The 25,659-nt window shown below is 37.1% G+C and overlaps 1 protein-coding gene across 4 annotated transcripts in view; it reads left to right on the top strand.

Moving 5' to 3' along the window:
• sdk1a (sidekick cell adhesion molecule 1a) overlaps positions 1-25,659 on the top strand; it is a 349,997-nt gene that overhangs the window by 49,416 nt on the left and 274,922 nt on the right. Inside the window, exon 1 of one of the 4 annotated variants that reach the window (XM_067382426.1) lies at positions 23,893-24,013. The exons of the other annotated variants lie outside the window; for them this stretch is intronic. The gene's annotated coding sequence lies outside the window, so the exon portion shown is untranslated. Of the gene's footprint in view, positions 1-23,892; positions 24,014-25,659 lie in introns of those variants that run through there. 4 annotated transcript variants of the gene reach the window in all.

Raw genomic sequence — 25,659 nt, 5'->3', positions numbered from 1 at the left:
CTACAGGTGTGAAAACACCCTTACTTCATTTTAGCCCTAACCTTTGCTGGGTCTGAGTTGAAAGTGGCAATGGAAAGAGGTAAATACCTCTTGATGAGGTAAACCTGGTGAAACTGCTTTCTTATAGTTGAATAAAGTTTCCAAAATCTGAGGTATTGGGTATTCTGATATTGAAGATTAACATTGGGCCAGACGAACACTCCTGCGTTTAGTGTTTGGAGTTGGAGAGTTTTTGCCAGTTCAGGTGTTAGAAATGTCATCATCTGGATCTGATCCTGGTTCCTCAGAGGGAGAAGACCTTGTCGATATCAAGGTTAGACATATTCCTTGTGAAACTGGGAAAGCCCTGTAAGAGAGAAAGCACTAGAATAAGAATTCTGCACATTTGTTTGGATGTATCATGGTTATAAAGGGAAATGGTAATGGATACATGAAATCAATTGGCTGAAAACGTTACACTGATCGAACCAATCAGCATTTGCAAATAGTTTCATGACTGAACTATTCATTTAATATATAAATACCCAGATTCTGTTAATAATTTTTTTTTTAAAACAAGCAGCATTGACATAATTACAGCAGAAAAGCGAGAAAAAAAAATCTTATCCTTTATGAGGGCCTTCGAGTCAAAGGTTGAGAACCACACTGGGAAGGGAGACTGAGAATGGGATTAGGACATAACGAAGGCTGGATTTAAATCTGAACTAGGTAAATCTGGAAAAAAAAATGTTAAATATATACACAATACATGTTGTTTTTACTAGCTATATAAAATTAAGCTTTACTACAATGATTGTTAACCCTTTAAGTTTCCTATAGAGGGTGTTGCTACTCTAGACTAGTTTCACTGGCCTTTCCTTGCCTTAGGACTAGTGAGCATCTTGGATTCAAACTTCAACAGCAAAAGTGGCTTCAGTTCATTTCTGTGAGTTGTTGTTGGTTGTTGTTTAACTTAACCACATGAGACTGTTAAGAGATGGTTATCTTTAATTAAAAGCCAATTTACATTGAGTTGTGAGAGCAATTACTCAGTTATGAATACAAAAGTAGGTACAATGTTTAGCTCTGTCAACAGCTTATATTAGCATCATTGTTCATTAATTAGAGCTATTAAAACAGACCTAGGCATCCATGTTAGCATGCAAAATATAACTGTAATCAGGTAAAATAATGTGTCTCTGTATTTGCACTGTTTACGGCTAACAGATGGAGCCTGAACTTGAAAGTCCCTGTAGAAATGTTGCCCATGGGGTGTCTCGGATTTTGCATTTCCTCATGTAATTTTCTAATTATTATCTGAATTTATGTTAATATTATGCTGGTGTCATTAAATATGATAGATATTGCGACTAATAAAGCGTGGGTGTGTTTGTTAGAGTTATTGCCATTGGCAGTTTGTGCTTCATATACAACAATAATGTCTCTGTACAGATGATGAAGACGTGCTCTTGTTTTCTTCCATAACAACCCTTATACAAAATACCCCTTGATTTATGAAATGTTAATCATTTCAGTCTAAATAGCGGAGGTAATTTCCATTTCTAAGTGATTAATCCGAAATCAAGGGAGGCGTTCATGTGTCATAATCACGCTAATCTGCATCTTTACCCAAAATCCCCACACGAGAGGCTCAGTGCTCTAATCAGGGCTGTCCTACACTTCCACTGGGGAGGATTTTGAAGGCCTTTTGATCTGCATTTCACACCACTTATCATCTTTATTGGCTGCTACTGTATCTGTTCTGCCCTTTTCACTGCTGCGTACAGTATTGTACCTCTGACAAATCACAAGTTGCGCAGGTTTTTCTTTTATTGCACCTTTTAATGTCACCGCCACCGAGTATGCAGGCACACAATATGATACAAGATGGGTGAACTAATCAATTTATTCGCCACTGAATTTTCTTTGACGCTTTTGTATGGGAATGCATGTGTGTGCACTTGAACTGTTACGCAGATCTTTTGGTATTAGAAGCTAATTAGTTTGTTTGTGTTGCCTGTGCAATTGAAAAAGCTTTTTTAAAATGCTGTTTCCTCACTAACGTTTCCTCTTGCAAGATTTTTATTTTATTTAAAGGGGTCATGACACAAGGAATCAAATTTTCTTTTGCCATATAAGAGGTCTTTGCACTATAAAAGCACTGTAAATGGCAGATCTGAAAAAATTCATCCTTACTGCAAAAATAGCATTTTTTGAAATCAAGCTGCCAAAACGACTCGTTTTTCATTTCTGTCCATTTGTGACAGATTTTTGCATGCATTTGACTGTCTCCACAACAACACTCCACCTGTTTTACCTTATCAGGGGTGCGTTTCCCAAAGCCAACTATGGTCACAAGTTCCATTCAAGTACCAACAGAGTTTAAAGGGCTGGTTGATTATGATTTAACTTTTTTAACTTTAGTTAGTGTTTAATGTTGCTGTTGGAGCATAAACAACATCTGCAAAGTTACGACGCTCAAAGTTCAAAGCAAAAGGAGATATTTTCTTTTAAAGAACTCTCTGTTTAAGGTAGGGCTGGACGATATGGCCAAAATTTATATCACGATATAATTCTAAATTTCGGTCGATACGATATAATTCCGATATCGATATGAACTATATAATAGCCTCAGAAAAACTGCCAAGAACGGCCACAATGGATGTCTGTACCGCACCGAAACCGTGACCCTAAAAATAGGACTACTGTCAAATAAAAATAAAGAAAATAAGAACAAACAATCAAACTACAAGCAACATCACAAATAAGTACAATAATGCAAATATTCAAATAAAATAAACAGTGCTTTTCAGGTTTTTCAGGTATGTAACAGTAGTTTTCAGGTACAGAAAATGGATAAAGTAATCAAATAAAAAATCTTTACTGTATATAAGATGAATCATTATTGAAGTTACAAAAACTATTCAGTCAAGAGCAGTGAGTGATTTCTTTGTTATTTGATTTAACATCAAAAACAGGCAGCAGGAATAGTTTTTTTTTCCCTTTAAGACAACCAGTACATATACTGTTACACATGCGCTGTCTTTCTCGACTGTTATACGTTCACTTAAGACATAACTGACTATGTTTGCTAGGATACTCGACAAGACGGGCATGTTGACATCATTTTTTGTATGAATGTGGCCGTCGAAGCGCAAGACTTGAAAGAGAACTCAGTATTTGCGCGCTGTCTGAAATAAGCGTGTGCGCGCTTCGGATGAGCGCACACAAATCTTCTCATAGCGCGTGCGAGTTCTCTCTCTTTCGCGACTTGTTCTTGAAGGTTTAAATCAGCAAGGCTTAAATGAGTTTAGTTTAAACACAGACAGCAACGTGTGCTGTTCAGGTCTCACCTGTATCAACACCCGGGTGATGACGGCGTAAATGACTGGACATTAGAGCATACGGCACTAACGTTAGCTGTTAACATTTTACAAAGAGTGACTGTTTTGTCCACGCTTTTTGATTATCGTTGTTGTAACGTTTTGCGCATCCATCGACTGAAACATACATTATCTGAACTCTGTCTGTTTTCCACGTTGCTATTTTAAACAAACCATATTAACCAATAGATACGCTGATGGCAGCGTGTCTCTGTGGTGTACGTCATCACGCAAATAGCCAATCTTGTTCTGCTCTTTCTAACCGCTGCGCCTCAAGTCAGTGAGAAATGCTGTAATGTATATCGAAATACCGGAAATGTGTTTAAAAATCATATCACCGTTATCGAAAAGAATTATATCGCGATATATATTGATATTGAATTATTGTCCAGCCCTAGTTTAAGGACTACAAAAAAATGGCTGGTAGGGACTACAACGAGCTTCTTCCCGGGTTAGTGACATCTCTAACCCTAAAATTTACATAAACCCTGCGCCCGAGAACACGCAAGGGGTGAGGCCATGTTATTGCAATACAGTACGTAACAAATGCAATAGCATGTCATAAAAGCAAGATGACAACAAGTTATAACCTTAATTAAACTTAATTAACCTGTTCAATCTTCATGCAGGATCTTACAACAGTTTCCACATGAGCGATTTATAGATTATCATGACAGAATATGCTAATCAATGACTTTAAGATAGTTAACTCCACATCAGCTACATAAATTCATCAACTAACCGTTCAGAAACGTCCTGTTGCGTTCTACATGTTGTCAGTTCTTCTTGAGTCTCTCCATCATTGTCCGACTCCGGTTTGAACATAAAAGGCTGAACAGTTTCTGACATTTTCAGTGAGTCTTTGTGAGGTAATCGGCGCTGCTAACAGTACTATGTGCTAACATGAGCTCTTGAAACTCCGCCTTCATCTTGAAAGCAGCAGCTAATTTGCATTTTAAAGGGACACACACCAAAATGGAGCGTTTTTGCTCACCCTCAAAAAGTGACAAATTTAACATGCTTTAAAAAATGATCTGTGGGGTATTTTGAGCTAAAACTTCACATACACACTCTGGGGACATCAGAGACTCATTTAACATCTTGTAAAAGTAGCATTTTATGACCCCTTTAAAGGAACATGCAACCACAGTTGGCTAATGATGCTTTTGGGTAACGCACCCCAGTTCAGTAACCCTACAGCGGAAGTGGTGTAATGAGAGAGCATTTAAGTCAAGCGCAGAGAGGTTGTCAGTTAATGTTGGGTATTTCAAAAGAACTTTTGTGCAAAATACTTATAAGTGAACCACATGGAACATATTGAAATAAAAAAAAAAAATCCATGTCTTGACCCCTTTGAATGACTGTCAGATTTGTTTTTAGTGTCATTATTTGCAGAAAATCTTGAGGTTTGTGCTCATTTAAACCTCCAAATGCAGCACTGCGATATCTGATATCTGATATGTATATTAAAATTTATAAAGCAGATATTTTTATTATTGTTTATGATTTGATTAACTAATAATTAATTAGCTATTCGATTTTTGCATTTGGCAGAGAGGCTTTGCTCTTGCACAGATGTTTAGGTTTTATAGTGTTTTTTGGAATTCTCCAGCCACCCATAAGCAGAATATAATGGGCAGTAACTTCCTCCCTGCTGTCCACTCCTGCTGACATTTCCTGAAGTTCTGCATGCTGGAGCTGTCTGGACTCACGCTGGCAGCTCGGGGCTTTGCTTTGCTGGAGATAGAGCTGTCGACCCAGTTATCACTGCAGGGGAGAGATTCTGCTTTCTAAAGCCAAACAGCATCTGAACTCTAACGGTTTTCCTGAGTCGGTTCAGGAAGTTCATATTTTTTCTTAACAGGCTGCTCTTTGCCTGTCCAATGTACTCCACTTCACACTGAAACTTCGATGAAATCTGTTGCCATCATTATCAATATCATCATCAGGTTCAGGCGTTAATTATCTCATGTGTGAATTCAGATGTAAAGGGCTCTGTCATGGTTAATATTTGTGAACAGCCAGGCAGCAAACTGTCATGAATCGTTTTATATCATCGTTCTGTCTGTCAGGGTTAAAGGCAGAAGAGGTAACAAGGAGGCTTCCTGTCAGTGATGACAAACACATGAAATGGTTACTCTAAGATTTTGTGAAAACAGTGTGACACGGAGGTGACAATGTGTTTTATTGAATCTAAGTTGACTATCAAATCAGAGAAAGAAAATGTTCACTTTTCTTCACAATCTTCACAAGCTTCTTGCATGAATGGCTCCCAAAATATGGTTTTCATCTATGACTGTGTTGTGATAATCTGACTATTGACGAGCAGCATTTTCTTATTACAAATTTGAACAAAGACATATTTAGAATAAAAGTTATCAGATTAAGAACTATAGGTTAGATTAGGTTAGATTATATTTATAGTGCAGTTGTTGGGGATTTTTTTTTTTGTTTTACATCAGAATATTAATATAAGTATATGAATAAATAAATATTGTTCTCTATTGGAGTATTCATTGTATTTTTTGACATACTGTACACAAATGTTTAAAAGTTTGAGTCCATTTTTTTTTTTTTTTTGATGTTTTTAAAAATTAAAAATGTTCTCATGCTCACCAAGGCTGATTTTAAAATGACTGTTTTCTATTTCAATATATTTTAAAATGCTATTTACTCCTGTGATGCAAAGCTAAATTTTCAGCATCATTACTCCAGTCTTCAGTGTACGGAAGAGGATTAGGGCCAAGCAATAATGAAAAAATAAAACCATCTCGATATTAAAGTTGTTAAATTTCGAGAAAAAAGTCGAGATAAAATGTTGAGAATAAAGTCATTAAATTATGAGAATAAAGTAATTAAATTACGAGAAAAAAGTTGTTAAATTATGAGAACAAATTTGTAATTTTACGAATTTGTTCTCGTAATTTAACAACTTTTTTCTCATAATTTAATGACTTTATTCTCAATATTTTATCTCGACTTTTTTCTCAAAATTTAACAACATTTTTATCGTAATTTAACGAATTTGTTCCCGCAATTTAACAACTTTTTCTCGTAATTTAATGACTTTATTCTCAACATTTTATCTCGACTTTTTTCTCGAAATTTAACAGGTTTTTTTCTTGTAATTTTACGAGTTTATTCTCAACATTTTTTCTCGAAATTTAAAAACTTTAATCTCGAGATGGTTTTATTTTTTTATTATTGCTTGGCCCTAATCCTCTTTAGTATCAGACACATTCAGTCACATGATCCTTCAGAAATCATTCTAATATGATGATTTGGTGCTCAAGAAACATTTCTCATTATTATCAATGTTGAAAACAGTTGTGCTGCTTAATATTGTTTTTATGGAAACTGTTGTGGATGAACCTTGCGGCTAGAGGTGACGAGGACAACAGGATTTTTGTTTGATGCCCAAAAATTTATTTCACAAAAAGTAGAAAAATAAATCCCACCATACTGAAAAAATAAATAGTGCTACAAACCAAAAATAAACCAAAGATAAATAAAAATTGTACGTAACACATGTCACCATGTTCTGGTGGCCATCTTAACATCATGGCCCCGCCTACGGAAGATACCATGATGCAGACAACATACATTTACCTCAAATAATTACATGTTTACACAACTCCAGATATTTTGCTGCCTTCAAAATAAAAGTTCAAGTAAAGTTCAAACAGGTTACAGGTTCAAAAACTTTATATTCGTCTTTTGAAAATTTGTAACAATGTAAAAATCTTTACTGTCACCTTTGATCTTCTAGAGATCGCTAACCATGACTTTTACATCCATATAAACACTTTTCAAGACAATAAAAACACGATTGAGATGATGAATGCATGTATTGCCTCTGAATTTGCGTCTGAATAGCGCTGGCTCCGTGGGCGTGGCCGCATTAGCGGATAATGAGCTGAATCACAGTCTTCTGACATGGCTCTCTTTTCATACAGATTACATAAACACAGAAAGTTTGTTTTCGATTTGACTTACATGATTTAAAACCTGACATCTTAACGTTTTTTTAGACATAAGTTTAATTTTTCTGTGATTAGTATTCACTAAGTTACAGTTTATTTTCTGAGAATTATCAGATTGGATTTCGTTCAGAGGGAGAGGAGAGATCACGCATCATGTTAGTTTTCTTTATTTCACAAAAAGCACAACATTTTGTTTTTACTTTGAGTGTATATAAATAAAAGAAGACATTCTATAGTTTCAATTGATATATTACTTATGTCTCTATGACAAAAAATGACGGAGTATTTGAAGTCTGTTTTGCTGCAATGTGAAAAAAAAACTGCAAAACGCGCCGACGCGTTTTTAGACCTCAGAGTGTTAATGCATTCTTGCTAAATAAAATTGTCGAAACTGTATTTGAAAAAAAAAAAAAAAAACTTACTGACCCCTAACTTGAACAGTAGTGTAAACGGCAATCAAATGCATGCTTTATATTTATATAAAGAAGTTTTTTTTGTTCATGTTTTGTTATGATTTTGGTAATCAGGCCACATTTAGAGGCTGTTGATGCAGAACTCCAGTTCATTCCCATGAGTTCACAAACCTTTGCTTGTGACCGTTTCATAGTGCAATATCTGGCCAATAGAATAGCAAATAGCCCATTAGTCAACAAATAAATTGTATTGCTTCAGATTAGGCTCCACTGCACTCAGTTAAAATCTTTCTTTCCCTTTGTTATTGCCATATCCCTCTGTCTAATATTTCATATGGCATCATTTCATATTTGCATTCTGTTACAACAAACAAATGATTGAGTCATTTTAAATGCAGCTCTGCACCGAGCAAACGCCTTAATGCAGACCACAGCTCTGACCAGTGAAAGAAAACCTGACCTATCTCTCTCTCACTCACATGAAACCCATTTGCTCTTCCTTTACTCATTCACTCACTCTCTCACTTACACACTTATACACATAGAGTTTGATAAACACACATATTGAAAGGTATTAGATGACATGCATATTCAGCGTCCACTGAAAGAATATGGATGTGTGGTGTACAGTAAATCAATAAGCATTCACATAAGAGTCTGGGATGGTGCCATACATTTCAAATCAGATTAATTGTCTCGTGGGATGGCTTCCCAGTTTCAGGAAAGACACCGTGATGGATATTTTGATGGATAGAATGTCTTTATTCTGCCCCACAAACAAGTCATACGCCAGTGTATTCAAATCAGATTTGGAATCAAATGAAGCCCGGCTCAGGATTGCACTGTGGGAGTTTATTGCCTTTCTGAATGCTCCGACCTGCTGAGGCTAGCAGTTACTGTGAGACACCATCACCTGAGAAGGCAAAAACCAATGTGCTTTCTTTCAGAAGAAAACAACAGAATTCTTTTCAGAGCGTTCCTTGTGTTCAGATAGGTGATTGGTGATTTGATCAGGTTCTTTGGGTTTCACTGTTAGCGTCAGATAATGCCTTTGATTCTATCGTTTGGTTTTGATTCAGGCAGCAGGCAAATCAGTGCAGTCTGTTTTAAACAGCAAGATATTAATCCCTAAAGCATTGATTAATTTTGTATTTAAGCTGTCAGCTGAGCTCAATATTCAAACAGCAGTTATTAAATATGTACATACAGGTGGCTTGTTGAACTCAGAACTCAGAAGCCTTGCATTGTAATTATTGTTAGGTTAAAATTTGTACATGGTGGTTTTCATTGTGAAGTGTTTGACTTTCATTTTATGGTTAAAGTGCCCCCTATTATGCTTTTTCCAGTATTACCTTTCATGCAATGTGTAATTTAGCTGTCTGTGAACGTAAACGACCTGCACAATAAATAAAGTTATTGTCTCTCAAAAGAAAGAAGCGAATCTGAACAGCCTAAATGAGTTTTCGGTAATTCGAATCCCACTTCCGTGAAAGGTACATATCTCTGGATAACACATTTGCCTTATTCTACGCTGTCCGCTCGCAAGCAACTTGACCCGCCCTCAAACACTGTAGCTTTTTTGTGTGGTTAACATCATGTTGAGAAGACGCTGTGTCCTACTCTGTTAAAGTAAATGTGCTTTATTTTCACTTCTGAATAATGACGCTGTGAAGAATCAGTGGTTAATATTTTTTTTTTTCCATGATACCACAGCAGTACAATCCCAATCTTTCGTTGTGTTCCAATTATTTTACTGACAACTGCTACTCAAATCTCGTGGAGTTCAATGCGGGATTCTCTAAAAGTATGCTTTTGAAGGATGGGTCAGTACCCAGTTTATTTGGACCAGCTTGCTCCTCTGAATCACTATTTATAAGTATGATTAATAAATGATGTTTATATTTTCTACCGATTGTTCAAAATATGCCGTTTGTATGTTATATTGTGTACATCCAGTGCAGCTATAGGTCTCCGGCTAAACGGCTAACTCACGTTGTAGTTCTGCCAATCAGCTGTGGATCCACTATTGTTTAAAAATATGTCAATTAATGTCTTATACTATAAACTAAGTAACACCACTGAGAAACATCCTGCTCCATTCATGCTTGCGGTTGAGTTTTTGGTTGATTGAATACCTGACGAATCGTTTAAGAATCTTTGAGAAATTAGGTGATATTTTAATTTATATTATGAGAAAATGAAATATGTTTTTTGGCCTTTCATGCATGTAAATCTGTTGTAGGAGACTCCCAAAACAATATTATGAACCTTAAAAATGGCATAATATGGGCACTTTGAAGATAGAGTTTACCCAAAAAATCATTAACTGTCGTTCCAAACCTGTATGACTTTATTTCTTTAATGGAAACCCCCCCCCAAAAAAAAACCCCAAAGGTTTTAAACACTAATGCAAGTATCATAAGGTTGGTTAATACCTCTTGTGCTCCATATTCTAAACATAAAAATCATATTATGTCCTTGTGTGAGTCGTTATTCACTGAAAATCTTGCATTCATGAGAGTGATTTGTCAACAAATTGATCTTTTAAATTAGATCTTATACAAACAATAATTTCATCCGGATCACAAAACTGAATCTGAATGATTTCAATGTGCTGATCCACTCTCAGTGGATTAAAAAGAGATTATCAGTGAATAAGGACTTAAATTTGAGATGTTCATCACACAGAGCTATCAAATGGCTTTAGTAGACTTAGAATATACTGTAAGACAAGTCATAGGAATACTTTTATGATAATTTTATCGAGCTTTTGCATCCTTTTTGAGCTTGAAAGCTCTATTCACTTGAAGTGCATGGAACAGAATGACAATTCTTCAAAATTTCATGAAAAGAAATTAAGTCATGGAGGTTTGGCACAGCACAGGGGTGCACAAATGATGGCACAATTTTATAGGGGTGGTTCAGTGTTTTTTCTAGGCTTGATTGTGTTTTGGGGGCACAGTTTAACATGTCTTAATGCTTTGTTTTTAAAAAAAAGCCGTATTTTTCATATATTTTACCTTTATTCTACACCTCTGTTTCCATTGTCATTTGAACGGCTTGTTTGACTTCCTGGTTCTATGAAACCACTCCCTCCAAAATACACAATGTGCTCAGATTGGTTAGCTGGCCCAGTGTATTGTGATTCGCTGAAGTGTCTGGAAATGCCACGCCCCTTACCATTAGTTGTTACATGTGCTTCTGTGGAAATGTAAATAATGGCGTCTATATTGCCTTATCAAATTGAGCCCGAATCAGACCCAGATTAAAAGGGTCAAGCAAAACCTCTGCAATCACGGCTTTTAAAGGATGTTTATGAATGGTATTTAATTTTGTATTTATGTCAAAGTCTTTAGATATTCTGTCACTGCTGTTTGTTAGCTTTCAATATACTGTTTTATCCTGATTAAAGCTTTACTGTAGCTGAATACATGACTGAGTAGTAGCATTTTTTGTAAAGGTAGCGTTTAATTTATAGCATGAACAACTGTTTGTCTATGAACATAGAAGTTGGCGTTTGTTGGAGAAGTATGCAATAGAATTGAGCTAACTGGCTAGCGAAGCAAAAACGCATTGGTCTTTGTTTAAGTCCTTGATGCAACCAAAAAATAGCAACAGAACTGTACATTTAAAAGACATGTAGAAACAATAAAACATACTTAAAGTTCGGAGCCAATAAACAGCAGCTTCTGCTATTAAAGTGGGAACTGCTTCTTTCAGTAATAGTCTTTGTGCAAATCCAGCATTGAAGCTGTCTTCCGTGCCGCAACCAGTGTAGACAATATCGCTGATTATTATAAAGGGTCCTATTATCTTTTGACGCGTCGCTCGCGTCCGTTGTAGACAACTCTTCCGCTTCCATAATGCCGTGCGACATGGTCTTGCCCACTTTGTTGCGTGTTCCCGGAGGCGTGTTTTGCAGGGTTTATGATGTCACCAACCTGGGAAGAAGCTCATTGTAGTCAAAACAACTTATTTTTACTTTTTTTTAAAAAAATCTGGATGACTTTCTTGGGCAGGGGGTGTCTTTTCTTTTAACTTCCCAAAACGAAACACAGCAAAGGCTACACAAGAACACACAAACTCTTCATAAACAATGTTATTATTTGAAGTCATGAGAATATGTCATGACAGCATTGAGCCGTGCTAATTGCGTTAGGGCAGAATGGCTGAGCGAGGCCGCCGACAGCCGGAGAGTAATCTCAAACAGAGAGCATGCTGGGATGAGTGATGAGCTTCTCTGCAGAAATGACATTTGTCTGCCTGATAAACCTGCATGTTTTAAAACATTTTAACTAAAATTAGCTTAATGTGGTTCCCGCAGCAGGTGCTCCCACTCCCTTGATGATTCACTCCGTCAGGAGAGAATGTGACTCCGGAACATTAACGACTTTGTTTAACGAATGTTACATATTTGTCTTTTGTTCATTCTAACATTTGCTGTTTTGTTTCATGGTTATTGTTGAGAGTTTCTAAGAGCTATTGTTCTATCACTAATCTAAGTAGGAATGGATCTTGAAGCCTGAATGGTTGTTGAGATAGACCAGTCAATTTTGAAAATTTGTAGTTTTGAACATGCTATGATCTGAGTCTATGGCATGATGAATGTGTCACTGCTATTTTCTCTGACTGATGCTGGAGTCCATTGTCGGTTTTTACAGTTTATAGAAATAGAGAAAATTGCACTGTGATAATTTAAGAGACCATGAAAGCCTAATGATGTGGCTTAGCAGGCTGTTAGGGTGCTGCAGTCAAGGCACAGGTTTGCAGTTATCAATGAGAGGCAGGATGCATTAGGCTAAGCCATTGCAAAGAGTTATTATAATCCTCTAATGCTGAATCCACAAGCTCTGCGAGTCACAGGTGCTAATAAATGTCATTTACATACATTTGGTAGTTATTTTGAGCTATCAAAGGCTCCATCGTGCTATTTGTACTTTTTATATTCAATTACAGATGAGCAGCTTCATTGTTTTCTTTATATCTTTAGTCGGTACTTTGTGATTTTGCAATTGAACATATTAAACCTGGTGCATATTATATCATTTTAAAAAGTTTTATGTTTTTGTAATGGTGGCTCAAATTTGGCAGAATTTGCTACAATTTTTGCAAGATTTATTAGATATATTTATTAGATATATTTAATACTGATTCGTGCTGTCAGAGTTTGAGTTAGAAGAAGGTTTGTACACAGATATGTTCTGAAACAAATCTGTGAAAATGTTTTTGTCTTATCTGAACAAAAGTGCCTAAAATGCACCTGCACAGATAATTAATGCTATTAAAATGAATGTACAAAGCAAACTGCTGAAATGTTCACAACATTAACAACAACACTGAAACGGTGCATCTGTCAATCAGATGCATGTGAAAGTTGCGTTTGTTACTATAGCAACAGTTGGCTCCTGGCATGTCTTCTTTCAGAATCATAATTGGTCTAATTAAAAAAAAAAAATAATAATAAAATAAAATAAAGTTATATTGCTTCATTAAGAACTAACATGATCTAATAATAGACATGAGATATATTTATAATTTGACATTAACCAAGATGGACAAATGTGTGAAGAAGATATTCATTAATTCTTGAAAGTGAAACATGTTTTCATATTTATTCAATTTATTATTTAAAACATTTATATTGTATAAAAATATACATGAACCTATTATAAATAAACTTGAATTAGCATGTTTATAAATGAATATTAATCTACATTTATAAATACTGTAAAAGTTATTGTTCATTATTAGTTTGTGATACCTAATGAATTAAAGCTAGAGTCCGTAACTTGTTTTGGATAAAAATGATCCAAAATCAATTTTTGAGCAAGTACATAACCAGCCAGTGTTCAAAACTGTCTCCTTATCTTAGCCCGCTTCACAACGCTTAGCTTGTAATAATGTTTTCTAATTCGAGTGGTACTGGTGGGTTTCCACTGGAAATTTGTGCATGCCGTCATTCGTCTTTGCGTCATTACGAACGTCTGTTTACATGAAGAAAGATTCCCAGCTAGTAGGCTATATCACATGTGAGGATGCTACAGGTGATAGATCATTTATAGCCTTTTCTCACAGCAGCTGCAGTAATTAAACATCAGTTTGATGGCGGATTGTATTGTATGACAAATGGACAATTAGAGATTATACTTTACAGAAATTGAAATCTACAGGTAATGCTAATACACACTATACACATAGTCACGCAATGCTGATGTTGTTAACATTAACAATTTGAAAACAAAGTATAACAATAATAATAATTTGCACGTTTTTATGTGATATGAGCTAAGCCATCCTTAGTTAATCACCATTGGCAGCGAGAATTATTGTAATGCTTTTTTTTGTTCCTTCAGTTTCTTTTTCCTTCCAGTGAAAATTCTTTTTTTGGTCATATTTCCAAGACGTAGAATCTGTGATTCTGAAGTACAGTATCCACACCGGTGCAGTGACTGACAGCAAACATTAGATTTATCCGCGCTGACCCACAAAAAGATGATATTTCCGCAAATAACTGCAATTGCAGGTTTCAAAAAGAGATGGCAACAAAGAGGCAAAACTTGGATTGCAGCTTTAATTGACCCTTTGCCGGAGTTTGATTGACAAGCGATCTAAACAATCATAACGCCAAATTTTGTCTGACAAAGCAGTCAGGAGTTAGAAGATTAACCTCTTGAACTTGAAAAATGGTGTGTATTTACGTCTCTCCGTGTTTAAAACAACATTCCTTTTCATGTTCATTTGATGCTATAAATGGACTCGTAGTAAGAGATGATCAGTTCACGAGCCGCTTGAGCTGAGGCACTACAGCAATCTGTCACAACACATTAAAGAGCCACAAAACGTTTTTTTTTTTTGTGTTAATTTCTTAACAAATTACACAACTTGAAAGTTGGGACTTTGTTTAATATCATACGTAACCTGCTCTGTCTTGTCTGTCGACATGTTGTCAGTGTCCTCTTTGCTCCGCGATGTATGTATCGCTTGTCGGACAAAGTAACAGTAACCAAGGGGGGCAGGTCTTTGCAAAGGTTCAATTACAGTAATATTGACGAATTGATTCTAATTATAAAGTGTTACCAAAACAACTTATTTTCTAGTGCTCCATTTTGTATTCCATTCACTTAAAGTCATTAAAAGGGTCCAAAAAGTACTAGATCACCCTGACTCAACTAGATGAACTCTGATAGGCGAATATATCAGAGTTCATCTAGTTACTCCCATCCACGCATCTGTTCTGTCAGGCCGTGCCTCAGAGATCCAGGACCATTAAACTCAGGTTAATTTCTCATTACACAACTTCACAGGACTTCAGCTCATCATAGGGAGGGGGTCGTCTCAATGAGCAGGTAAAGCCGATTCCACTATAACTGCCACAGAGGTTAATTTGATTCTTTCACTTGTCAAGAGCTTACAGGACTCCCCAAACTAGGTTTTCATCTTTTCCATCTGTAAAGTTACTTCCAATTTCAGATCCATCTGTACCGTTGGATTTCAATTTCTGACCCAGCAGAGCTGAAAGGCGGGATGGCGAATCCTCCCATCTCCCTCAGCCTCTGTGACCCCTCGGCCCGGCCCGGCTTAATCTTGGAGCAGAATTCCAAGCAGTCCTCTTCCTTATTCATTCACTAGTCATCCTGCTGAGGATTTCATTAGGATTCACAGAAACGAAAAGCATTCCGTTGCCTTTGTATGATGACCTTGTGGTTGGATCCCCAGAACTTCTAATAAAGAATGCATGCTGATTTTGATCCTTGTTACGCCTGTCCAACTTAAAAAAAATACAAAACCAAGCAAAAGGAATAACACATCATCAGCATTACAGTTGCAGAAACACATAAATTAATGCTGCAAGATAAATCATCAGAGGTTGCTCTTTGGTGTATGTTCTTCCATGGGGAAATGCCTAAAGTTTTCAGTTCAATTTGCACTGTCAATTTCAAGTTACTCGGCACTGAGAGCCTCAGCAGTTCTCATTTTCAAGCAGTCAATCTGAGCACAGATGAAGAAAAATAAGAAGAGGGGAAAAACAACAGTTGCCTGACATCCATATGGGTTGCCAAGGTCTGACGTCTCAGTGTATGCTCAAGGACTTTGTCATGCTGTAAATATCGCTCGTCTCATGAATTGTGTGTGCCTTGCAGACTGAGATACAAATGACCTCTTTTGGGCTTTGTTTATTGTTAAAACCATGGTCACTGTCCTTGATGTGATCTTAGTAGTTTCTTCAGTAACTACATGCACTGTAGTTAAGATGAACTAAGATCAATATAATTCTGTTAAAAGCAATATTAATGGTGAAGTGTGTAATTTCTGAACAGCCGAATGAAACTGCAAAACTGGTGGTAAAACATTTTCTATACTATATTGAAATGTTAACAAATATACATTGCTTGCAAAAATGTATTTCGTCTGAGAACACTGAGAACAAAGCATTAAGATACTTTTTGTGTGAATGTCTTTCAGTTGGTCAGACAGACAGATAGTCCCACCCCAGATTTATGCTGTTGATTAAGGGTGTACTCACACTAGGCACTCTGAACCGTGCCATGTACCCTCAAAGCCCGGTTCTTTTGACAAGTGTGAGTGGTCCGTTCCGTGCCCTGGCGTGGTTCGTTTAGCCGGCCCTGGCCCCCTTGGAAGAGTGTGAGTGGAAACCGTGCCTAAGCACGGAATAGCTTTTGTGTGTACTAATGTCATCATGTCATCATTACGACGGCAAACATCATTATTACTACTCTGATATTACACTTATCAATTCATGTAAATGGAGTGTATTTGGGTTTATAACGGGTCTGATTCTCACCTTGATGAACAGGGATTGTAGTTTGCGAGTAAAGCTACAAATTCCTTCATTAACATCAGCTGCTGTAATAATCCTCTGATACGTGCAAGTGAAAATCGCTGCGCGGCATAAATGATGAATATATTAGGCAGTATCTCTGCATTTCTTCCTGTTTTCTTCCATTCAAAAAGTTGCATCGTATATAACATAAGCGTGCTTCGGCCTGGAACGTTAAGTGCAGTGTGAGTGCATGCCAGCGGGGGAGTGGGGAGGGTGGACAATCGTGCTCGGGCTCGGATCAAGGCAACTGTGCCTAGCGTGAGTACACCCTAAGCTAGTTTTGTGATGGTGGGCAGCTTAAACTTGTTTTTGAAGTGGAAAATGAAGGAATAGTTCATGCAAAAAAGAAAACTGCCATCGTTTACTCTGCCTCATGCTGTTTCAAATCTCTATAACTTTCCTGATTCTGTAGAACATTTCTTTTTGCTCATACAATGGAAGTCATTGGGCATCAAAACATGTTTGGTTACCAACATTCTTCAGATCATCTTCTTTGATGTTCCACAAAAGAAAGTCAGTCAGGTTGGGAATGACATAAGGTTGAGTAAATGATGACAGAATTTTCATTTTCATTGGTAGAACTATCCTTTTATTTTTACAAATGAATTACTTATGGTTGTCTCTTTTTATTAGCAGTTACACAAATCACTTTTATCAATCAATATCAGATCAAAATCAAACATTCTTTTTTAAGAAAAATAAAGGTCATATTTCCACTATCATTTTTTGCTGACAATCTGAATTTTCAACAAAGAGATTCTTTAAGGACTTCCACCTTCATTTGTATTCGGTGCATATGTACAGTAGCTGTGGATGGCAGATTCTTCACAGAAAGTTTGGACATTTCTATAAGGACTTAATTTATATTCATATTGGCATTTTAATTTGATTCATTGCTGAATGAATGGCAGCCTGCAAACACATATCGGCACTTTAATTGTGAGTGATTTTCAAATGCAGAGTTCCATTCAGATGCATTGGAAATTAATTTATTATCATTTCCAAATGTCAGAAGAAATTTACATTTATTAATGTCAAATGAGTTATTTGGTCAAGTATCAGTGCGCATTGAATGTGGCCATTAAGCGTTTTGTTTTGCTTCAAATGTGCAGTTAACTGTTGAAGGGTTTCGGTCAGAGACATTTTTCACAGTGCAAGAGCTCCTGTTGTTTGCTTATTTTAACCCATAATCATGTTTGAGTTTTTGCACCATTGGCACAATTGATGAATGATTTAGTATCTAACCAAGTAAATAGCTAATGTGTGCAGTTGAATGCATTCGATTAGGCATATTGTCATGGAGTGCTGCTGTTAAATTAAAGAAGCACCATGTCAAAGACATCATTGCATTGCGTCAAGCGTAGTGTTAAATGCATGAATTCGCTGCAGATGCGTGTTTTTTTTTATTTTATTCACTGTATGCCATTTGTTGGCTTATACAATAACACTGTCCTCTTTACTCTTGAGTCATCCTGTCTTTAGCAATTAACATCCATGACTGACTAGTGAAGACTTGCAAATTTGTCTGCAAATGAGAGAAGTTGCTTCTCGAGCTGTCAGATCGGCCATTCTCACTCCTCTTCATTGGAGGTATATTGATGAAGTCTCTGTGGCACAGAGCGCTTGTGCAGGGCTGCATGATTATGACAAAAAAAAAAATTTGAATTTTCTGTTATTTCCCTTGATAATTTTAACAGAAGTTATTAATTCCGATTAATAGATCTCAGTTGTCTCATAAACACTCCTGTTATAAACAAAGCTGTCAACACCATACAATACAGCTCTTGCCTGAAAAAAACTTGTGAGAACAATTTAAAATCTAGTTGTCATTGGTGACAGTCTGGGACAGTTTTTGTGTGTTTATATGTGGTTTTGTGAGGTGTCGTATTTACATTACAGTGTACACCAGTGTTTCATGCATTCAACACAAACTCGATTTGCCGACAAATGACTCTTATGAACCGATTATTTGAGTCAATGAAAAGATTCACTTACACAGGCCTAAATGTTATTCTAAAAAAGTATTTATTGGTCATTGTTTAGCATAATGAGGTCACTTTGAATCAGTTGTAAGGGAAACTTTGTTTTGGTGAAAAACTAGTAGGTGAATGACATCTATACACCATAGTCCATGGATTTTCAATCTTTTAGATGCCACAGACCCCCAAATATGATCTTAGTCATGCGAAGGACTCCCATCCTAAAATGTAAAAGTCTCAATGATCACCCTTCATCTTCAGATAAAGAGCACATGCAACAGATGAAACACTGACTTCACATAATGAACATCAGTGGCTTTTTTTTTTACCACCCATGCACTAAGGCTGGAAGATATAGCCAAAATGTATATCACAATATATTTCTTAGTTCTGCTATTTCACACTGAAGTGTGTTTTCTGCGTTTTTTACAAATACAACACTGACCAACCACCACATTCTGCTTGTCCAACGTCAACAAAAAACATAATATTGCAACTAAATTTTTTAAAACAAGAGACAAAGCAAATACATTTTTATAAAAAAAAAAAAAAAAAAAACAGTACTGAAACAAACTATCTGTGAAATGAGATACTAGGAACACTTACATGGATAAAAGTGTCTCAACTGAAAAAAAAACAAAAAACAAAACAAAAAAACAAGTCGTTCTGTTTGTATTTCTATACCAATATTTTTCTCCTTATGGGCATGAAATGACACAAAATCTCTATCCCGATAGAAAGGTACTCCACTAGTAATCTCAATTAGATGCTTTCAAGTGGCGCATTAGTATTTAAATCTGTTTCCCCAGATGCAGCAGATATATCTGTGATAGATAATGTCAAGCCCGCTGTTTATGTCAATAGCTATGCCGTATTGTCCCTGAGATGTATAGCGATACAATGCAGCGTGAACAACGCCGCCTTGCCTGAGAGCATGATGTCTCCATGCCCATACAACCTCCCCTGACTGGAGCTAATTTGTCCTGGAATAAGATAACACAGGAAGCCATTTCTTCTGGACACCTCCTATCTGCTTTTATCTGTTCCTTGCAATGCCTGGCAGGTCTGCCCTCTGTTCCTTAAAATGAGATTTTCGTAGCATGAATGCAAGGTGAATAAACATGCCTTGATAGACATCAAAAGACTCAGGCGAGTGTGGCTGGAGGTTAACTCTCTCATCTGCTTTTCATCAATTTCTTCAAAGGGAGAGTAGTTTTCTTCTTGAAAGAGCTGGTGGGTAGTATGGGGCCGTTCTCAACACCTGCAACTCCTCACGGCTTATGCCATGTTTCCAAATTCCTCAGGTACACTCACAGTGCAACATATTGTTACAAATCCATAGTCACTTATGAAGACAGGAGCAGGATTATTAAAGGCTCAGATATACTTTATTTTCCAGATTTGGCACGTGTGCACTAGGGGTGCAATGGTTGAGATTACTCATGGTTCAGTTTGTATCACTGTTTTATGGTCACAATTTTGGTACGGTTCGTTCACTTAAGACATAACCTACTATGTCTGCTATACTCACTAAGAAGAGCATGTTGACATCATTTTTGTTTGAATTTGTCCGTTCAAGCTCAAGAAGACTTAAAAGAGAACTTAATTTAGTGTTCACACGCTGTCTGAGACACCTCTTTCTGCGTGCGCACTTTGGGTGTGTGTACACACAACCTTTCACACAGTGTGTGAGTTCTCTTTGGCATCTTCTTGTGTTTGAATGTTTAAACTGGGAAGGCTTAAAATGATAAACCTCTGTGACAATGCAGCACTTGCCCAATCGGGACAGTGACAGTTCCGTCAACTGTCCCAAGCATCTTTCAAGCTGGATCCAGGCCATCGGGCAGTCCTTAATGTCAGGCCCTGCCCAGATCTTTATTGTTGTTTTGTGGCTGTCTGAATTAGTACTGAATGTCCGTTTAAAAGGCAATGTGTGCTGTTTCGTTCTCACCTGCGCTCATGCACGATCAACACCCGGGTGATGACAGCGTAAATGAATGGTCATATTACAGTATATGGCACTCGCATCAAACAAAGTTTACAAAAAGTAAGACTATAGACAATGAAAGATTGTTCACGCCTATTAGTTATGAATGGGAGAAACTTCAATGCACAATATAGCGGAATAGGTCTCGCCTTCTAAGTAAAAGAGCCAATCGCTGATTGATAAAGTCATTGCATCACTGAAGCTGCCGTTAGAGGCTCCGCTTCCCATAGAAACCTGAGACTCACGCTTAGGACTGCACATGCGCATTGGCTCATCTAGCCTAAAAAATAGACTTTTTTTAACACTATTTAAGCAAAAGAAACAACATTTATGGGACAGTTCATGTCAGATTTTGTTGGTGATTTGAAATATGTTATTTAATTGTGAGTTTGTCATGCAGTTTTTGAGATTTCAGGATTCCCCTATTCAAATAGATGGGAATTGGTCTTGGATGCCTGAAATAACTGCCCGGAGGCGTTGCAAATATGGCCGCCGAGTGAACAGACTTTCCTTGAAACGGACTTTGATTGTGACACACCAACACTTGAAGAACTGTGATATCAGCAATACAATACCATCCTAACAGTTGATTGGACAGCTACTCTCATGTGAAACACATGTGAGGCAAGCGGAACTCTGCCCGCGTTATGCATTATTATAGATGCCTCGTCAGATTTTAGTTGAAATGTTTGCATGTTGAACTATGGGTGGAGAACAGTACGGTTCGATTTTTGAGAAATGGTTCTAGTGGTGCATGGCTGACCTGAGATCCATGCAGACACAAAAACTGGGCTGCACGCAGACTGTACGGATGACGTGCTGGAGAACATGGTCAAGGGTAGTATAATTTTGGCTTTACTGTGCCCACAATTCCCAAAGATTCCTTTTGGATATTTTGCTAACAATTGATCTTATCTCTTTTGGTTTTTGTTATGAAGGGAATGTGCCAGTAGAGGTTCCTTAAATATCTGTCATCCAACTTCCTCTTTGAGCACATGAACATGGTGGGAGCAGTTTGAATGGGAGGTGAGGCCTACTGTAAGAGCCCTGATGGCCTTGACTGGTATATTTTGATATGTGGACTGTGTGCATGCATCAAGTAAACCACACCTTGATACACATTTTGAGCAACTAATAGAAATTTGTGCATTCCAGTCGAGACCCCACAGTAATTATACTGTTTAACCAGTTCTCATGAAAGCTTTTTACAGTTTTATTGTGGCATAAATGACACATTGTTTTCCTTCTCCATTCCGGAGAAATCACACCATTTGTGCTAGTCGTTCAACAATCAAATAGTTGATTAGTGACTAGAATATTAGGAACTAAATATCACATAGCCAACATTGGCATATGGGAGTGATAAAATAACTAAATGTACATTTATACAACCGTTTCGTTTCAGTCTTGTTATTTGATTGTCTTGAACGATTATGCAAATGTCCTGCTTTTACCAATAGAAAGCTGCTTTGAAAGCGACTTCTGTGTGAACTGTGCTTCATACATTGCAACACTTCATGACAATGGATAATGGACTTTTTTGCCTGTGAAATTTCACTGAAATTTTGCATCTTTAGTCATTCAGGTAGTTTCACACATCCCTACTAAGAATTGTGTGTTAAGGGTTTGTGAAGGATCTGGAGCATTTCCTCTTCGTTCTTCACACAAATGTTTCATTGTTCCTGTAATAAAGTAATCACCCGGCTATGAACCAGTATTTGGGTTTCACTTTCAGGCTGGCATTGATATGGAACAACTGTCCCAGTCCCAGAGGTGACTGGATGGAAAAGTGTAGCTCAGAGAATGGCGTGTTTTTGGGTATGAGTGCCATGGGCAGGATGAAGTTGGCACCTTCCCTGGGCTCTCATGCATCAGGGACATGCCAGACGAGGAGTGGCACAGTCTCAGTGATTCAAAATGAGCCGGCAGCAGTTCACACAGAACATTGTGCCCATTACTGTGTAGATGCTGTCCCACAGGAACGAGCCATTTAGACATGGCTATCTCCTCAAGCTGCTAAACAGATGTTGGTTGCTGAAGAGAGTATAGAGTACTGCTCAAGATTACTGACTCGTGGTCAGAAATGCCTTTTAAAGGCTGTTAGTATGTTGAAAGGTCTCATTGGGTCCACATGAGCTATAGCTCTTTTTATAGTGCACATATATTTTTATTAGACACATCTGCTGATCTTTTTTGAGTGAAAACTATAGCCTAATGGTTAAAGACCTGGACTGATAGCTAAAAGCTTGTAGATTCAAACCCAGCAAGAGATGATACTTGAGTTATCCTAGTGGGATTGTTTCTGTAAATTAAGATGCTGATGTTGCGTCCAGTGAGGCGTATAAATTTGAATAGCAAATGAAGACAAATTTAAATGTTGTTGTATTTACTTTCAGGAATACTCAAATGTACTTCTATACTTTGTATTTTAAGTCTATAAATATGAAGACCTCTAAAAATGAAGATCCCCTTGTAAGGGACACATTTACTAAAATATAAAGCTTTATATGTTCATGTAGTCATTGTACTAAATCAGATTATTTAAATATTGTCTGGAAAATATTATTATTATTCCCATCTAAAGACCCCCAAACATCCTCTTCAAATCCCTGGAAGTCCCTGGACCTCACTTTGAAAACTCCTTATTTTAAGTAAGGATAGGATACAAGAATTACTTTTAAACTCAGTAAACACAGCTGATAAAACCATTTTAAACCAGCCCACAGTGGACCTTGGGTCTTTTAAGCTGTTTTTGCTTCTTTTTTTGCTTTAAAAAAGTGTTTAGAAAAAAAGTGTTTAGAGTCATCCAAATATTGTATTTTGAGTAAAAGTGAAACAGCCCAGACATGAGTCCAGGGTCCAGCATTTGTCTCTACACCTCATTTAACCTCTGGGCTGAAACAGAAAACTCTCAGCGAGGCAAACACCGCAACAATATTCTGTATGTGTGCGTTCGCTCACTCTGGTTTTACCCCTCCAGAAGCTATTGATCTTTCTCTCATTATCACCAGGATGACAAAAATAGTGTAGTGCTGTAGCTGAGAATCACTGTTCACTGCTGAAGTTAAATTTTAAGGGCTTATTTTTACGCATTAAGCTCAGCGGAGATGGCGGCGATCAATTACGAGGTTGTTACGTACAACTGTCAGTCGAGTTACTGTTTCACCTATAAGTACATTTATTTTTATATCTCCATCTGGCCTGTGTTCACACACTCTCACGCGCTTACATCTCTGATCCATACTTGCGGGATTTCTTCGCATGCTTTGTCAGCCCCATTCTTCACGCCGAGAAACTGAGGATGGCATGTCTGGCTATTGTCCAACCAGAGACCTTCACGCAAAGATTCAATCTCACCTCCGAGGCCCTTGAAAGAGTTGTGAGAAAATTGTCAGGAACTGAGCAGCGAATCAGAAAGTCCTGTCCTGGCCTTCTCATCTTGCACAGGTAGTTAAGCAGACAAGGGTGCGCTAATTCCTGCTTGACGAGGCTGTCGGCGTACATGCGCTGACTGACAGGTGATGGACAACTTTAAAAGAGATCAGAAAACTTTTATAGGAAGCTTGATGTGCCTCACAGGAGCTGGGTTAATTACACATCTCGAAAAATGGGCTGTTTTCTATAGCGATTATGATTGCTTCAAACACTGGCTTTAAAGACATGTCATTATCGGTGATTCACAGAGGATTAGGGCTAGACTCGGCCTTCCTGTGACGCACACGCTCCTGCTGGATTACTTTACGACTCCCCAGCCTTGTAACTTAGTTGATTCTGCTGTAAGCCATTGTAACGCTTCATGTTTGCGAAATACTTGCGGTTTGATTTGCAATGCTTGTCATTGCAATTCATCATTGTGGTAGCTCTGTAATGATCTGAATTGCAAAGTGACAGGTGAATAAACAAGGTTCAATAGATGTAAAACGGCAAATTTAAATCCTAGAGTACAGCCGTTCTGTGGATTATATCTTTCCATTGTTGGATGTAGGAGTTTGTTTTAATCTCAGCTGGAACAAGCAACTTTTGTGCATGTTGTGCAAGTTCTTTTCTCTCCGTGCCCTGCTGACTGTGCCGAAAGCCGCTGGCCTGCACTCTCTGCCCAACAGGAAGTACTTCTTCCAGCCAATTATCAGTGATCAAGGGGCACAAATAATGAATAAAAAAATCTTGTTTTTGCTTTGATTTAATGTGTATGTTACCAGGCGCACACTGATTTATAGATGTATATATATGTCAGTAGTGAAGCAAAGGCAGATATGTTAAAATCAACAGACACAAGATAATCTTAAGAATTTGATCATGATTGACTGAAAATCTCTAAAATCCAAGAAAAAATATACTCTCATTTTGTTAATGAAAAGAAAATAATAATAAAAATTAATAAAAATAATAAAAAGATTTGAAAAAAGGTAAATTTATATAAATTATAATATGCAATTATAATGTAAAAGAAGCATTAAATAATGATATATTGTTATACAATGTTCAGGTCGGTAAGATTTTTTAAAAGAAGTCTCTTTTGCTCACCAAGGCTACATTTATTTGATCAAAAATAAAGTAAAAACAATAATATTGAGAATTATAACTCGAGTTATAAAGTCAGAATTGCAAGATATAAACCCGCAATTGTGAGAAAAAAGTCGCAGTTACCTTTTGTATTTTTTTTTTTTTATAAGACAGCAAAATAGCACTTGACCTAAGACAAAATTAATGCTAATCTGACTTTGTAGATTGTTTTCTCAACTCCAGTGTGTGTAAAGTGTGTGTTAGTCTGAGATCTGTTGACACAGTCATCTTGTAATTTTGTTCTTGGTGTTCCACTTATTCCAGTTTCACAATTCTGGCTAAGAACATGATGTTATCAACCATCTCACTTACTGCCGCTGCTCAATTGAGTCGGAAAAACTGATATCATCAGCAAACGCTGTGCACTACTCTTACATTTTACTGGCAGCTAAATTATGGGTCACTCTTTTGCAAGCCTGCTCTCTTTTTAAACACTGAACAGTGTTGAAACGTCTCTGAAATTATTATTAGATTGAAATGAAAGGGGAAAGCCTGTCTTGTGTCTGTGTAGTGGTTATTGCAGAGGCTGC

The sequence above is a fragment of the Chanodichthys erythropterus genome, chromosome 3, assembly GCF_024489055.1.
Source record: "Chanodichthys erythropterus isolate Z2021 chromosome 3, ASM2448905v1, whole genome shotgun sequence".
Taxonomy (NCBI): Eukaryota; Metazoa; Chordata; class Actinopteri; order Cypriniformes; family Xenocyprididae; genus Chanodichthys; species Chanodichthys erythropterus.
Note: the sequence above shows the minus strand (reverse complement) of the source record. Positions and strands in the feature narration are given on the sequence as shown.